This window comes from Anabrus simplex, chromosome 2, assembly GCF_040414725.1.
Source record: "Anabrus simplex isolate iqAnaSimp1 chromosome 2, ASM4041472v1, whole genome shotgun sequence".
In the NCBI taxonomy this organism is placed as follows: Eukaryota; Metazoa; Arthropoda; class Insecta; order Orthoptera; family Tettigoniidae; genus Anabrus; species Anabrus simplex.
This window is the reverse complement of record NC_090266.1, coordinates 443,052,129-443,068,801: the sequence shown is the minus strand read 5'-3', so window position 1 is coordinate 443,068,801 and position 16,673 is coordinate 443,052,129.

The following is a 16,673-nucleotide window of genomic DNA, read 5'->3' as shown; positions in this document are numbered from 1 at the left end:
AAATTTATTCGGGATATTACGTAGCAGTCTAGTTCGTAAAATGTGTGATAAAGTTGGTCAAATAAATTGGTAAATTATCACAAATTTATGATGTAGCTGAAATAATTACGATATGATTAATGTGTCATACGCCACGCAGTGTATGCTGCAGTTGAAACAAGGAAGAATTTCATTAAGATAAATTCCAATTTTCAAAATCATAGGTGTTTGGACAAAAAAAAAACATAAATATTTCCAAATTTGAATGCGACTTGTGGGAATCTGATGAAGTTCTTTTAAGAACGAAACATCGATGGCCTTTACTCCTCAGCACAGGTAAATAAACCCAACGAACATTGTTGTGATGGACTGCATAGCCAAATGTGGCTAGAAGGCGTGACCAGTCGTAAGGGAAATAATGGATAGGAAGAACGTTGTGAGATACGAGGTGTACAATCTAGGCCAGCGATATTCAGAAGGTTTCACTATGAGATATGTAGGTAAATATTCATTTGTCGATATTTACCTCCAGAGTGGTGCTCCGGTAACGTGTCTCCCTGCACTGTTCGGAGATTTTGGTCCTGGAAAAGTACACTCACTGTATATAAGTTATTTACGTAGTTATAAATTTACTCTGATAATAGAAGAGCATAGCCAGCCATGCAAAAATTCACATGTGCACTGTAAGTGCACCGTATTTTGCTACTGAATGCCGAGCGTGTCCCTAATGTTAAATCCAACTTGGAGCTTAAGCACTGACGACGAGCAGCGCTTGGTCAAAGAACGTGAGTGGATTAAGCAAGTGAAATTCATACACTATATTCCAGGTAAATGGAAATGAGAATGTAAAGCAGAGAAACTCACTGAACTTTGTTTCTTAGGTGTATGCAGCAGATAAGGCCAGTGTGAAACCTCAGGTTCTATGAACGTACAAAATGGATTAGATACTTGATATAAATGTCACCTAGATGTCTGACAAGAAATGAGGATGCAGGGCACCCAGTACAGGGCGTGAACGAAGAGTATAATTAGCACCGCAGTGCTGCTAATGAAACGAATCCATTAGTCGTGGAAGGCTAAGAGCAGCAGCAATTAATGTGTGCCGAGAGAAAGGACTTGCAGACAAAGTATCAAATGACTGGTTTAAAAATATGCTTGGTATATTCTAATAACGATCTATTTTTCTTCATACCGAAAATATTGTTAACAGATACAACGTGGCTGACATTTTGCTTCTCCTGAGTGACCTTTCACATTTTCAGATCAAAATATTATTCATTTTACCAAAATAGAAAGACAGAAATAGTTTAATTTTCGTTTTTTAGTACGTGCATTTCTATTTACTTCCTGCGGTACCATATAGTACCAGTACGCCTTACTTCAGATTTTATAATACTGAACATTACTCGCGACGCAAATCTGGCAACTCCGCTTTAAAATGTCAAGGTGATACAGTAGAGTCTCGATTATCCGACCTAAACGGGACCTGGAGTACGTCGGATCACCGAAAATGTCGGATAATACAGAATTACTTTGAAAATAAACTGAAACAAAGAGGAAGGCTATACTCTAGTACTAAAACAATGACATGTTTTACGGTACTCTATTTATTGAATTATAAATTCAATTGTACAGTATTGAACGAAAACATTGCAGATGTCTTACGAAAAGAAACTTTTCTCCACAGATATTATGCTGCATAATGCCGTACAGTTTTTCTACCCATCAAGCCACCCAGCATTGGCAGGAAAATTAGGGTCCCCTTAATTAAACTTCTTCTGGAAATACACAGCCTTTTCCTGCAGAATGGGGCCAGATATTGGCAGGCCCTTTTCCCGGTGTTGAGATAACCAAAGAAATAGTGCTTCACTTACTTTTTCGTATTCACATTTTTTCAATGTTTTTCTCTGCTCTGGTAGAGCACCACTTTTGAAATTCTTCCCTCTGTTTTTTTTTTCAGTCTCCCACTGTAACACATCCAACACCATAATCTAAAGCAACATTTTGAAGAATTTTTGCCCAGTGACTTAAATGCACTCAACTTCTCTTCCAGAGAAACAATCAGTTTCTTCCATGTACTCGCTATACTCACAGAGGATATGAAAATTATAACATCCGCACCCAACCAATACTACAATGAACAATGACTGAAGACTCACTGCACCTGTCCTTGAGAGAAAAAAAACTGTCCTACCGCCAGCGGTCAGGCCAGTGCTTGTCCCATGGACGCACCCTCCACACCGGATCTGCCTGAATTTAGTCTCCACCAAAAGTTCCAATTAAGTCTACCAGTGTCGGATAACACGGAATGTCGGATAAGCGAAGGTCGGATGAGCGAGACTCTACTGTATTCCCTACAATGCCTGAAATCAACATAGAGTTTTATTTGAGTGTTTGTTTGGGCAACAACTGCTTGGAATTTGAGATCGTGTTGAGAGGAATAAAAATGACTGCCCGTCTACGGTAAGTTGCTTTACTTTGTTTATGAATTTTGACAATAGAATTTTGTATCGCGTTGTTTATTGTCTTGAAATATCAGTCCATGATTTTAAATAACAAGCAATTGGTCAGCATTTCTGTGTTATCTGTTACGACACTAAATATTCTGTTGGTACCGTATGGTACCGCACGGCGCTTACCGTACCTCTCCGTTCCTTTTCTCCTCCTTGCTTCTAAGGACGATTATAAAGAAACAATTCATACTGCAGTTGCAAATAATGATGTATATGTGTCATTCAATTGTATAATTGTAGTTATACTAAAAAATTCCACGTCATAACCCACGTGGAGAGCACGATGTATTCCGTCCAATGATACGTGAACTTCATGAACTTCATTCGAGTGGCTTGACGCTTGAGAAGGTGCTACATGGTATTGAAGAAGAGGATACTGATGTTAAAGCCATATACACTGAACCACCGGAATGTTATGCATTATCTGATGAATTTACATACATACATACATACATACATACATACATTATCATTATAGACTGTTATGCCTTTCAGATAACCTTACGGGAGGTGAACTCCGAGTACCAGCTGAAGTATATCGATGGCTTACTTCTAAAACCTCGTATCTCCCAATGCACTTCCCATCCATTTTCTTCCTTCAAACTGGTCACGCCTCCCAGGCATATATGGATGTACAGTCCATCAGAACAATTTTCGTTGTGTTCATTTTCCTATGGCAACGTGCAAAGGAAAATGACCCTTAAGTACGTTAAACTGTAGGAGTCTTTAAATCCGCCATGAAAACAACATCCCTACAATACAGTGTGGTAAGGTCCATTTTCCTTTACACGCCAGCATAGGAAAATGGACACTACGAAAAAGGTTCTGATGGATTGCATATAAATATGTGGCTGGGAGGCGTGACCAGTCTTAATGAATATAATGGGTAGGAAGAACATTTTAACATACGAGGTTTTAGAAGTAAACCGACGATATCTGAAACAGCAAATTCTGCACACGAATAGAAAATTAATGTCCGATAATGATACATGGCCCACGAAAAGAGAGAAATTATCACCTCGTCCACCAGCTATCTGGACGGCAGATAACCTAGTTCCAACAACAATCCACTTCCCTAGTGTGAGTTTTTCCACGTTTCGAAATATGATGTTGACCGAAATATTTTTGAGTTTTATTTTGACAATGAAATTGTGAATTCATTGTGCTCTGAAGCCATCAAGTATGCGCGTTTTAAAAATGAAGAAGAACCGAAAGTAACCGCGGAGAAATGAAAATATTCATCATCATTTTACTTCTAAGTGGCTATGTGCAATTGCCACCATGAGAATTAGGGATGTGCAAAATATTTAACACTATATACATATCTGGGTGGTATTTTGAAGAGAAATAAATACAGTAGTTCACACTTCTTTTCTTTTTAGCGTATCTGACACTTTGAGATTCAATTTCCTACATCGCTATGACGCTACAGCAAACTAAGGCCGGCGCTGCGCGGTCGCGGGATGCGAATACCGCGGCAGCACAGAAATCGTCAGGTGTAGTGTGGGTGTCTGTGTTAACTAATTTTTGCCACTCCAAACTAGTGAAAAAAGGGAATAAGTGAATACAAACTGAAGTCTATAGTAGTATCATTCCAATTTCCTAAAGATATGTCACGTCTGAGCCAATGTTATTTTTCGGAATTCCAAAAGGGATATCACAAATGAACTTATAAACACCGTTTGATCCTTTATTTATTGCTAAGTAATTTGTAAGCGATATCCTGTAACAATTTTAAGTATTAAATATCATGGTATTCTAATGAGGTAACAATTTTTATGTTACACCTAATAGGTATTTCAAGCGCCGTGAGGTACCGTACGGTACCAGGCCCTCATTTAGAAACCAATCACCCAAGTTTTAGAAAAAAATGACTTTTAAATGATCTCTGGTATGTGGATGCTGGGAATAAAAAGAAATTAAAATCGAAACTTGAAAACTCCGGCATTCCCGGGTTAATTGCTTATTAGGTGTGCTCGTATTCATTGATCTCGATAATATTCCATCTTTAATCTGTAACTTATGGGATATTTTTCTGAAAAGCCACACTCCCTTCTTCACTTCCGTTGTATATGTATGTTCACGAACATCAATTATCTGTTAGGTATGATCTTTTTCCTAGATCTGGACTCTCTCTCTTCTCTAATCATTAATTTATGATATCGTCCGTAAGTGTTTTGACAACAACGTCTTTCAGAGCAGTGTTATTCACAGCATTGTTTAGCCTCTTGCACAATACATAACGTGAAATGGCTGTCGAAACTGGGCATTTCACTTTAATTAATACAGTGTTTTCTATCTTTTATGGGTATATATTGTATACTAGCGAATGTACCCGTGCTTCACTACGGTATTCTACATTGTATTCGAATATCGAAGTAAATAGTGTACATGCAGTAAATAAGATTGTTTTAAAATTGCATGTCTCTTAGCGTTATCGGAGAAAGAGCATGGGGAGGTCCCCGTACGTTGTTTCCAATGTAAAGTGTTTGTTAAGGAATTGTGATATAAAGGCAGGCTCACTTGCCTACTGCCATTCACAATCGAGTTGAGAAGTTTATATTATAATTGCAGGCCCCATTGCCTACTACGCGGACAGAATCGATTTGGGGAGTTTTCGTTAAAATGCCAGCCCCCCTTTCCTACTTCCAGACAGATTACAGTTGAGGAGTTTCTATTATAATGGTAAGCAATTACCCTACTATCACTCAAAATTGAGTTGTGCAGTTATCATTATAATGCCAGGCCCATTCTCCTACTGCCAGCCAGCTTACTGCCAGTCACACCAAGTTGGTGAGTTTCCATCAATATAGCAGGCCACTATGCCTAATGCCAGTCACATTTTAGATGAGGACATTTGTTTCTAATTGCGGGCACCCTTGCCTACTGCCAAACACAATCGGGTAGGGGAGCTTTAAAGAAAACTGCATGCTCACTTGCCTTCTTCAAGTCAAATCGAGAAGGGAACTATTCATTACAATTTTAGGCGTTCCTTACTAATGACAGTTACACAGGAGTTGGAGAAGGAACCCTTTCCTACTGCCAGTCAAAGCCGGTGTGGGGAGTACTGATTACAATATCAGACCCACCCTTTCTCGATCGCTAAAAATCGACATCAGTGAATATATATAGATCGACATACAAAAGTATATGCGTGTTTACAATATTGAAGACCTTCATTTACAGATAAACTGCTACTAAACGTACGTCATATCGACAAAATATCATACCATAAGACACGCCGGATTTAGTGGCCTAAATGGCTGGTCCTATGATATGTCATCTATCCTTGGGTGAGATTGAGTTAGAAACGTGGAACAGGGTAAAGGTTTTGTAAGATTATCTCACATTACATTACTTTTCGGATAATTATGTGACAGCTACATACATAGCATTTGGCTCACATATGCCTACTGGGTGGGACAATTTTCGTGAAGAGTATGATGATTCTGTATTTCATATAAGTAATTGAAAGTATGAATTATGCATGTGAAAATTACAAATTGACTTAACATCGATTAATAGAGAAAAATCAAACGTAAAAGGGATACAGATACGGCAAAAAGTCATAAGACCAAGGTTGTAGATCATTCCAAATTGAACGGAGATTGTGCAATCTGTTATGTGATAGGAATTTCCGAAGGTCTGCGCCATCATAAAAATTGCCTGCATATTTCGATATTCTTCGGGGATAAAAAGTGAAAAATTTAATGATCTAGGATGTTTTCCGTTCGTTACAGGCTAAAACGTATAATTTTGTCAAATTTCAATTATCTACTTTTTCTTCTGGCAGATTATGCCGCAATCTGGATTTTGGGCGAGGCGGGTAAAAATTAGGACTTTCTGGAAACTAAACCAAAAATTATGGATATGGTCATTATTACCCCTTAAACGGAAAGCTGTACGAAAATATCGCCAAAATAGTCAGTGTAGAGGCACACAGTCGTTACGATTTCATTTATATAGTTAAGGAATCTGCTCCATGTAAACCACCTTTTGGGCTATGTCCGCTGCACTTAACCTGCAAAACTGACCATTCATGATATCTCCCTTATTAATCCTCCTGACGAAAAAATGCACATGAAAAGAAAGGTTTAGAGGTGGAATTCCATCACGTTTGTTCGATTTCCAGTCAGGTTGGTCTTATTCTGTATATACTGTGGAAGAGTAAAATCACCATTGGTGTTCCCTATAAACCGCTAGTCGATTCCGGAACATGAAATGTTATATACGTGTAAAACCTACCTTTGGACAGGTGGATGCTAAATATAAATTTTGGTTCGAATGTCTTCAGTAGTTTTTAAGTTGTAAGGAATACGCTTTACACGCACCCGCTCGTGAGTCAAGTCCGATGGGACTTGTACAGAAAAACGGTCCGTTAATGATATCTCCCTTATTAATCCTCGTATCGAAATGATGCACATGAGAAAAAAGATTTAGAAATTAATTTCTACCAAGGTAGATAGATCTCCATTAAGTTTGGTTGTGTATATTTTGTGGAAGTGCAAAATCACTGTTTCGGTTTCGTATAAACCCCTAGTCAGTTCAGGGATTTAGAAACAATATTTGCCCTAAAACCTATCAAGGACAGGTGTATTCTAAATATGATTCTTGGTGGAAATACATCCAGTAGTTTGTAGCACTCGCGTACATACGGCGTAATTAAGGAAGAAAATAATACAGTTAAGAAAGTTGAAAGTAATAGAAAATGGGTTATAACTGAGGACAGCCGGATAACGACAAATATGTAAATGCCAAGTGAATATATTGGAATATCAAATGCCTCTCAATAAATTATGCTAGTGCGAGTTATGGATATAATAAAGCGGTAACAGTGGACAAATATAGGTCCAGTGATTCTTAGGTAAACAAATAATAAGAAGATGACTAATGGTGTTATTACTTAATCTATTCGAGGGCGGTTATAACATCCAACGATATTCCGCCAATATCCCTCGGATAGGCCGATTGACGCCTCTCTTGACATCTACCCAAGGAACAACCAGGATTAAAAGCATGATGAGGAAAATGGCAATACGTTACTTCCCTACTGGCATGCAGTCAGAGACGTTGCCATGGTAACCTGTAGGTTCGTTGTCAGTCTGTCGGTCACTAAATGGAGAGCATGATACCAGCAGAAAATTGTAAATTTCTCCGTCATGTGAAGAGTAAGGCAAATTATGAACATAACGAAAGTTATTTATAATGCAGAGACGTTTCACGTACGGTAAACGAAGTTTACAGAAAATCAATAGTATAAGAGAAAATGGAGGAAAACCAGGAACACCCCGTGTATTCACTGATTTTAAAATGATATGCATATTGATACCTTCCCGGGATGAGTATACTCTAAATATGAAGTTTGGCTGAGATCTATCCAGCCGTTTCGACGTGATGGTGGAAAAATCATTCTGGTTTTCCTATAAACCCCTCTGTCTATTCAAAGATTTTAAAATGATATGCATATCGAAACCTTCCTCTGGATGAGTATGCTCTAAATATGAAGTTTGGCTGAGATCTATCCAGCCGTTTCGACGTGATGGTTGAAAAACCATTCTGGTTTTCCTATAAACACCCCATGTATTCAAAGATTTTAAAATGATATGCATATAGAAACCTTCCCCGGGATGAGTATACCCTAAATATGAAGTTTGGTTGAGATCTATCCAGCCGTTTCGACGTGATGGTGGAACAGACAAACAGACAAACAGACAGACAAACAGACAAACAGACAAACAGACAAACAAACAGACACGAAACGTAAAAAACACCGATTCGGTCTTGAGTTGACCTAAAACGGACAAATATCTGAAAAATTGGCAAAACAAAAGAAATTACAGACAGCGGACCCCCTACAATTTTATTTATATAGATTATTATACTTACCATACTTGTAAATGCCACACAATTATAAGAATAGTGATAATAATGGATTGAAATCACAGCAAGTTCTTGACATTCAAATTAATTTAAAAGGAGATGTTTGCAATATTAATTGAATTACGTGATTGTATGGCGTTCATAAGTGTCTTGACAACGTTTGTCTCAACAGATTTATTCATAGCGTTGTTTTTCCAATTACACAATCTATAGCATAAAGTATGTGCAAAAACCGTACATCAAAACTAACTAACTAACCTTATAGGGGTAGAATATTTTTTGTAACAAAATTAAATTGTAAAGTTCAAAGTTTATAACGGTTCTGACAAAGAAACATTGGACAAATAAATCAAAAAGTGTTCAGTCTCCGACCTTGGCAACTAATAACTCGCTGCATAGCCTTTTGCTTGTATCAGAGCATCACATTACGCGGCACAGAATAAATGAGACATCCAAGCCTACGGGACCCAATGTTAGTCACCCCTGGAGAAATTGTTACCAACATCATTTAATACCGTGTAACTCCGCCTCTGTACTTGATAACCACCTGGATTCCGTTAGGAAGTGAGTCCACAAGGTTCTGCAGGAACGTCGCATCCAGGTTAAGTCACTCGCTGAAGATTTGATCCCGCAATTCCACCAAATTGCGAGGATGTTGATGTCCGCTGTTCCAACATTTCCTGCAAATTTCCAATGGGTGTCAAGTCAAGTGATTTTGTAGGCAAATCGATATGTAATATGGTGGGGTAGTGTTCATAAAACCAGTAACGTTTGCGTCCAGTCTGATGAACTTTGCTGTTATCAACTTTTAAAATCGAGGTATCACTAGCATATTCATCATGCAGATGTTAACTGAAAGGCAACACCTGATCAATCAGAATGTTTAAATAAACATACTTGTTCATCTTAGTGGTCACCTCGGTGAGCGAGCCCAAGACGTAATACGACTAACACCCCCAAAACATCACAGATCCACCAACGGCTTGAAACTGACCTTGCACACATCCAGGATGAAATGCTTCATTTGGCCTTCGGTGCACTCGACGACGTGCGTCATTGGAATGCAGGCAAGAAAAACCACGTTACTTTCCGCTAATCAGTTGCTGTTGACGTTCAATGATGTGTAGCCCATTGAAAACACGCAGCTTCATGTGCGTGTGTAAGCAATGGCCTTCTGTGAGGGGACGGACTCCAAATATTCGTTAGGCTATAGATGCAACTCTGAATCATGTAGGATATGTCCAGAACGAAAGTGTAATGACATTTAAGAGGAGGAGAGCAATTATATATTTCAACAATTTTGGTCAATAATGTCATGAGAGCAGCGGAAGTTATTTGTTGCAAACACTGTTAAGACATTAGTACCAAAGCGGCGATACACATCTGAAGAAGAATATTGGAGAAGTGTTTCCTTCCTTTATTATTTGAAATTAAGGAATGACACTCAGGAACCTGTGTGCAAGAAGATATTCCCTTCTACATTGGGTTTAGTAGAACGTTCTGTGAGAAATTAGCTGAATAAAAGTTCAGCAAGAATGTATGCTTCAAATAAAGTCTCGGTGAAGAACAGGAATAGTGACAGACCTACAGCTCATAAAGAGCAACTGGAGCAATTAAATACAGTACATTCTTGAACGATTTTCCAAAACTTCCTTCGCATTACGATAGGAGTAATACATCGAAATTATTTTTTTGAACAGAGTATATATTCCTTGGCCAAGCTGTATGATTTGTACCTTGAGAAAATGCAACATGATAATAGAACTCCAGTAAGAAGAACTAAATTTTCATCCGTATTTCATGAAAAGGATCTGTCCTTACATAAACCGAAAAAGGACCAATGCGACATGTGTGTTGAACATGAGGCAGGTAACCTTTCTGAAGAAGACTGGATCCAGCAAAAAAATTTAAAAGATAGCGCATGGAAAGGAAAGATAGATGATAAAACTCTTGCTGCACAGAAACAATGCACTGTACCATGGACTTACTAGCAGTGAAGGTTGCACCATGTGTCCAGGCTAGTGTTTTATATTATAAAACCGAATTAAGATGCCATAGCTTCACGACATTCAACCAACTACACATCACTGTGTGCGCAATTGTTTCAGCGTACTTGATACTTATTTGTCAGCATCAACGTTTTCACCTTTGCTTATTCAATAATTACAAGCTATATATTTCATTTTTGTTCCGTATTTAAGTGCAATTTTAAGAAATAAATTGACAAACCTTTCAGTCGAGTAAATCAAGTAAATAATATTACATGGGTCCACAGCACAATGCAACGAAAACTGAAGAAAATATCAATCCATCTACACAGCAATTACATTACCATCACGCAAGAAGCAAGGAAGAAACCTTTACCTAACGAGGACAAATGGATAATCATTGATGCTTTCACTCATTATTCACATAAGCCCCTGCACAGGCAAACAGAAGTAGCATTAGCAAATTTAAACAGTGTGATTGTACGGAGTGAACACTTACAAATAAATATCTAATACTGCTATTTGTTTGCATTTTTACAGGTTTCTTAGCATAAGGCTCAACAGAAAAAGATAACAGACATCAGATGTCTCAAGTATATGCCAAATGGAGATATTGAGTACAAAGTTAATTTTCTCGAAGGCTAGCAACTACTACCCCAACGGGATAAAGAAGTGCAAACGCCAGTGCAATGGACTTCACTCCACACCGAACTAAGGAACATTTCGTCGGCTTACTTCTAAAACCTCGTATGTTACAATGTACTTCCTACCCATTATAGTCCTTAAGACTGGTCACGCCTCCCAGCCACATATTTATATGCAATCCATAAGAACCTTTTTCGTAGTTTCCATTTTCCTATGCTGGTGTGTAAAGGAAAATCGACCTTACCACACCGTATTGTAGGGATGTTGTTTTCATGACGGATTTAAACACTCCTACAGTTTAATGTACTTAAGATTCATTTCACTTTGCACGTTACCATAGGAAACTGAACACAACGAAAATTGTTCTGATGGGCTGTACACCCATATGTGCCTGGGGGGCATGACCAGTTTTAAGGAAGAAAATGGATTGGGAGATACGAGGTTTTAGAAGTAAACCATCGATTTCTTCCCATAAGTATTATCACCAACAGCAGTTGAAATCACTGTCATGCCTTCCACGATTCACTTCCTCATGATTAAGTGTAGTTATTGACTTAAAAGTACTGGTATATGAGATTACTAATAGTTTCGTAATGTATGTTCTCTTGGTGTTTTAAAATGTTTTAAAATGTCTCTGCCCCTGATGTGTAGAGACAACTCTTAGAATTAACACTTTCCTTATGCGGCAGTGCGTAGTTATCTGTAATTCCTGAGGTTGTAAGTATATTTGTACTTTGTGTTATTTTTCTAGTTAATCAATGAATAGTCTACTTACTTAACCCTAATTCTCTTATTTTGAAGGAACTCTAATTATTGACTATGGTTAAATAATATTATATTCCCATAGTAACCTGGATAGGATCTTGGATAGACTACATTTGTTCTTGTTCAATAAAGATGATTATGTATCCACTTTATTGTTTGCAGTATGTGTTTATAATATTCTATTGTTATCCCTTATTAGCTTTTATATTTTGTATTAAAACAGTAAATCTGTAGGAAATTACAACATGAAAAACGTCGTAATCCACATTCTGTACAAATTGTTTGGTTCAAAATGTCATAACCCACGTACATTCAAGAAAAATGATAACAGTCCATTTGGGAATTGTAGCATTCAAACTAGACTAAAATGAATCAATATAACTCTTTCATAATATATATTTCGGATGTACTATTGATATCCTGCAATGTTTTTTGTGTCCCCTGTAAAATTGAACTATTGTGGGATACGACGTATTGCCGTTTCATGAACGATATGCTTTATTCATAGAGGCGTAACATTTAAACGCGGCGTTAGGTCTTGGAGCTGAGCGACCGCGCAAGGTATCGGTCAAAGAAAGATAAGGCTACGAAAGGCGTGAAAATCAAAGACCAAGCAGATTCGGATAGGATAGGTGAAAGTGAGGAGCCTAACACAAGTATGTACAAACAATGCCAGGACTCAGCTAAGGGTTCCATGGTCACCAACCCACGCTCCAAAATTCAGGGCCTCTAGGACCCCTTTTAGTCGCCCCTAACGACAGGCAGGGGGTACCGTAGGGGTAATTCTACAGCTCCCACCCACAGAGACACACACATACCATAATAATTTAGAATGTCAACTCACTTTCGTACTGAATACTCAACATAATACTTAAAATAGTATGGTACAGGAATTTAGTCCCACAGGAATTCGAGTATTATCAGAATTCCCTAATAAGGAATAAAATCCTGACCCAGCTGGGAATTAGAAATCTAGAAAGTATAGTGTTTATCACTCACGTCGTTAGAGACCAAAGCGGTTACTCTGTTTTAGCTATAAGTCTCGCAATTGTGGTGACAAGCAAACAGGAATATTCATGTTACAGCATTCTTAGGACTTCGCAACTTAGATGCGCGCAGGAATCGTCATCAGCACTATTAGAAAACATTTGCAAACGTTGCTTTCTTGTGCAGCTGTTCATACATGTTACTGTACGCTCAGCGCGTGACAAAAATTTGCAAATGTAGCTTTATGTGCAGGTGTTCATCTAACTACAAGGCTGGCAATAATGCTGACAAGCAAACAGGAAATTCCATGTTACAGCCAGCTTTTTGTGCAGGTGCTTGTACATGCGATTGTCCGGTCTGCAGATGGAAAGAAATATGTGTACGTTTGAACTTTGGTTTGCTTTTTAAAGTCGAGGGTTATCAACAGAGTGTATGTCATTACTCTCAGGAAACTTGATAAGATACATTCTTCTTCTTAGTATCATTACTGAATCATGCTAAACTTTTTTAACAATACAACTACGACTAATTCCTTACTCTTACATTTAATCTCTACCGATAAAATGTTGGTCCCTTCTATCTTTAAAGACAAGACGATGTCTGACCTGTATTAGTCAAAATTTGGTTTCTTCCTTTTTTAACTTTGCAACTATATATAACCCTTTATTCTTACATTAAATTGCTATTGGTAAATTGTCGTTCTCTTGTAACTTCAAACTCGCAACGATGCCTGACCTCTATTAGTCAAAACACTGTTCCTTCCGATTTTAAATTTGTAACTATATATGTGACCCTTTAATCCAACACTTAATCTCTACTGGTAAATTTTTGGTCCCTTCTAACTTCAAACTCGCGACAACGTCTGACTGTCATTGGTCAAAACTTGGTTTCTTCCGACTTTAACTTTCTAACTATGTTTGACTCTTTACTTTTACGTTTAATCTCTATTAGTGAATTGTCGGTCTCTTTTAACTTCAAATTCACGATGATGACTGACCTCTATGGGTTAAAACTAGGTTTCTTCCGAATTTAACTTTGAAACTATACGTAAACCTTTACTCTTACGTCTAATCTATATTGATACATTGTTGTTTTCTTCTAACATCAAACTGGTTACCGTATATGACCTTCATTAATCGTGTTAAGGTTAAGTATGACAAACCTACCTACGTTGGCTTTGCTGTACTTGAGTTAGCTAAAATACTGATGTATGAATTCCATTACGATTATACGATGAAAATGTACGCAGATAATGTAAATGTAGTCTACACAGATACCGAATCATTTATTTACCGGGTCAAAACTGGTGACTATTACAATGATAATTATGTAAAGCCAGACTTAGTTAGGTTTGGTACCAGTAACTTTTTTTTTGCTCTACGTCGCACCGACATGGACAGTTCTTATGGCGACGATGGGACAAGGAAGAACTAGGAGTTGGAAGGAAGTGGCCGTGGCCTTAATTAAGGTACAGCCCCAGCATTTGCCTGGTGTGAAAACGGGAAACCACGGAAAACCATCTTCAGGGCTGCCGACAGTGGGGTTCGAACCTACTATCTCCCGAATACTGGATACTGGCCGCACTTAAGCGACTGCAGCTATCGAGCTCGGTGTACCAGTAACTATCCCCCGCTTCCGTCTATAGTATTATTACTATAGTGGATCACAGGATCACGTGCCGTTATCTCGTTGCCGCATATTAGACAGTTAGATGACGTCGCAACAGGTGACGACAACCAGTCTTTCTTCCACAGTGCTTCAGTCGTTTCGAAAAGAAGTGCCGAGCAAGTTGTCCGCGTGTTTAGAATTGCGTAGCTGTGAGCATATATTTTGGAGATTATGGGTCCGAATCCACCGTTTACAGCCCAGAAATTGGTTTTCCGTGGTTTCCCATTTTCAAACTAGTCAAATACTGGGGTTATAACATAATTATAATTCCACGGTCGTTACCTTCCCAATCCTAGTTCTTTCCCACCCTTACGTCACCTTTTAGGTTTGAGCATGGAAATTAACTATCATTTAAAAATTGTACAGTAGACGTGAGAAATCTGTATGGAAATGAATTGTCCTTTAAAATATTGCAGAGTGAATCTGCAAATCACGGCGTTGGAAAGAGCAAATTTGAATAATACATTGAAACCAATTACGCGTGTAATTGGAAAGAGATATATTGTCATAGCATGTTTCTGATATCCAAAGTGTCTCAGCTTTGTTTAGCACCCATAACAGTTGCAATAAATCATAAGAACTCAGGACGGTTTAGAATAACTATTCATGCAAGCTGCTGATAGGAGGGATTAAATTAGCATGATATAGTTTCTAAGAAACGGCAGGGGAAGGGTAACAGTGCAGTGCCAGAGACAGGTAATAGAAGGATGAAGATGAAATGAAAAATAATTCTGAACACGAAATGCTCATGATCACCAGATGTAGGGAATACAAATGAACAGCTGAATTTGACGGTGAAGCTCTGTAACTCTAATAGCCTATGAAACTTTGGAGAAGAGCTGCAGAAGAGGAAGAACTTCAGAGGAACACCAGGATGGGTTCTAATCTCGCTTTTTAACAATTGATGGTAACGGTGAAAAAGTTACCGGCTCTGCACAGAAGCTTTTTAAAGATTTTATACGGACAGGTCAGTGGAGGGAATGTTTGAAAATAATCAGTTAAAAATAATGAATTATCAATTAAATAACAAAAGCTTACTGCTGTCAGTTATTAGAAAATCTTCTACGAAGGCCATATTTATAATAAAAGTACCACCTATACTTATGTCAGTCATGTTAGAAGGTATTGGATTAATCGCAATAAACTTCAGATAAAATGCAGGCCGTGTTTTAAATCAAAGCCTTACATTTAATTTGATTTATTGTGTGACAATCTCGGGTATTCACCTTGATGTGTACATCAAATGAAAGGTCTGGCCCAGTCTCGTTGCGTGTCATCTGGTGAATGAGAGAGAGAAACTGAAGGTAGCTGGCAAGGGCTTCCCTTTAAGTGAGTTGATACGGAACTTACTGTTCCTACAAAGCTGTCCCATTGATCGTCCGGAGTTTGTCGGCTGTGGTATTATGAGTGGGTTCTTTCTCTTCAAAAGAATCTTGCATTCAGTCAAGTAGAACAACACAAAGAAACTTTCCTTCCTCACTTATGCGGAATTCACGTCAAGTTAATACGTCCGGTTTTCAACCCCATCAATCATACAGAGTTGCACCTTTGAATAGATGACAAGCATGCCAAGTGAACAAGTTTCTTTTGATACAAACTGACTTCACCTTCCACTAATTGCATTCTGTGAAAGCATGTACACTCGAAATCTTGAATATTTGGTGGCCAGTGAGAGAGAGTGTATGTAAGCAGGTACTGGGTGGTTGTCAGAAATAATAACTAAAATATTTATCAAAATCTTTGATAGAAGAAAAATTCCAGGCTGTTGGCAAGAAGGAGTAATTTGCCCCATATATAAAAGAAAGGGGGAAAGATCAAACACGAATAACTATAGGGGTATCACCTTGTTGGATACACTCAGTAAGATTTACGTTGGTATTTTAGCAAAAATAATTATGAAATGGGCAGAATATTACTATAAATTCTCAGTGTACCAGTCAGGATTTAGGAAAGGAATGAGAACTACAGATAATATATTTAGAATTGAAACAATAATAGATAAACACATAAGGAAGAAAGGAGGTAGATTATACATTGCAGCAATAGATCTGCATAAAGCTACTGATTCGGTTAGCAGACGGGCTGTCGTTGCGAAGCTGGCGGGAATATGGATGTCAAATAAAATGATTAAAGCCGTAGAAGATTTATATGCAGAAGTGATATGCTCGATTAAAGTTAAGGAAGATCTAATGATAGGCAGGATACACTCGAATATTGGACTTAAGCAGGGATGTAAATTATCACCAAT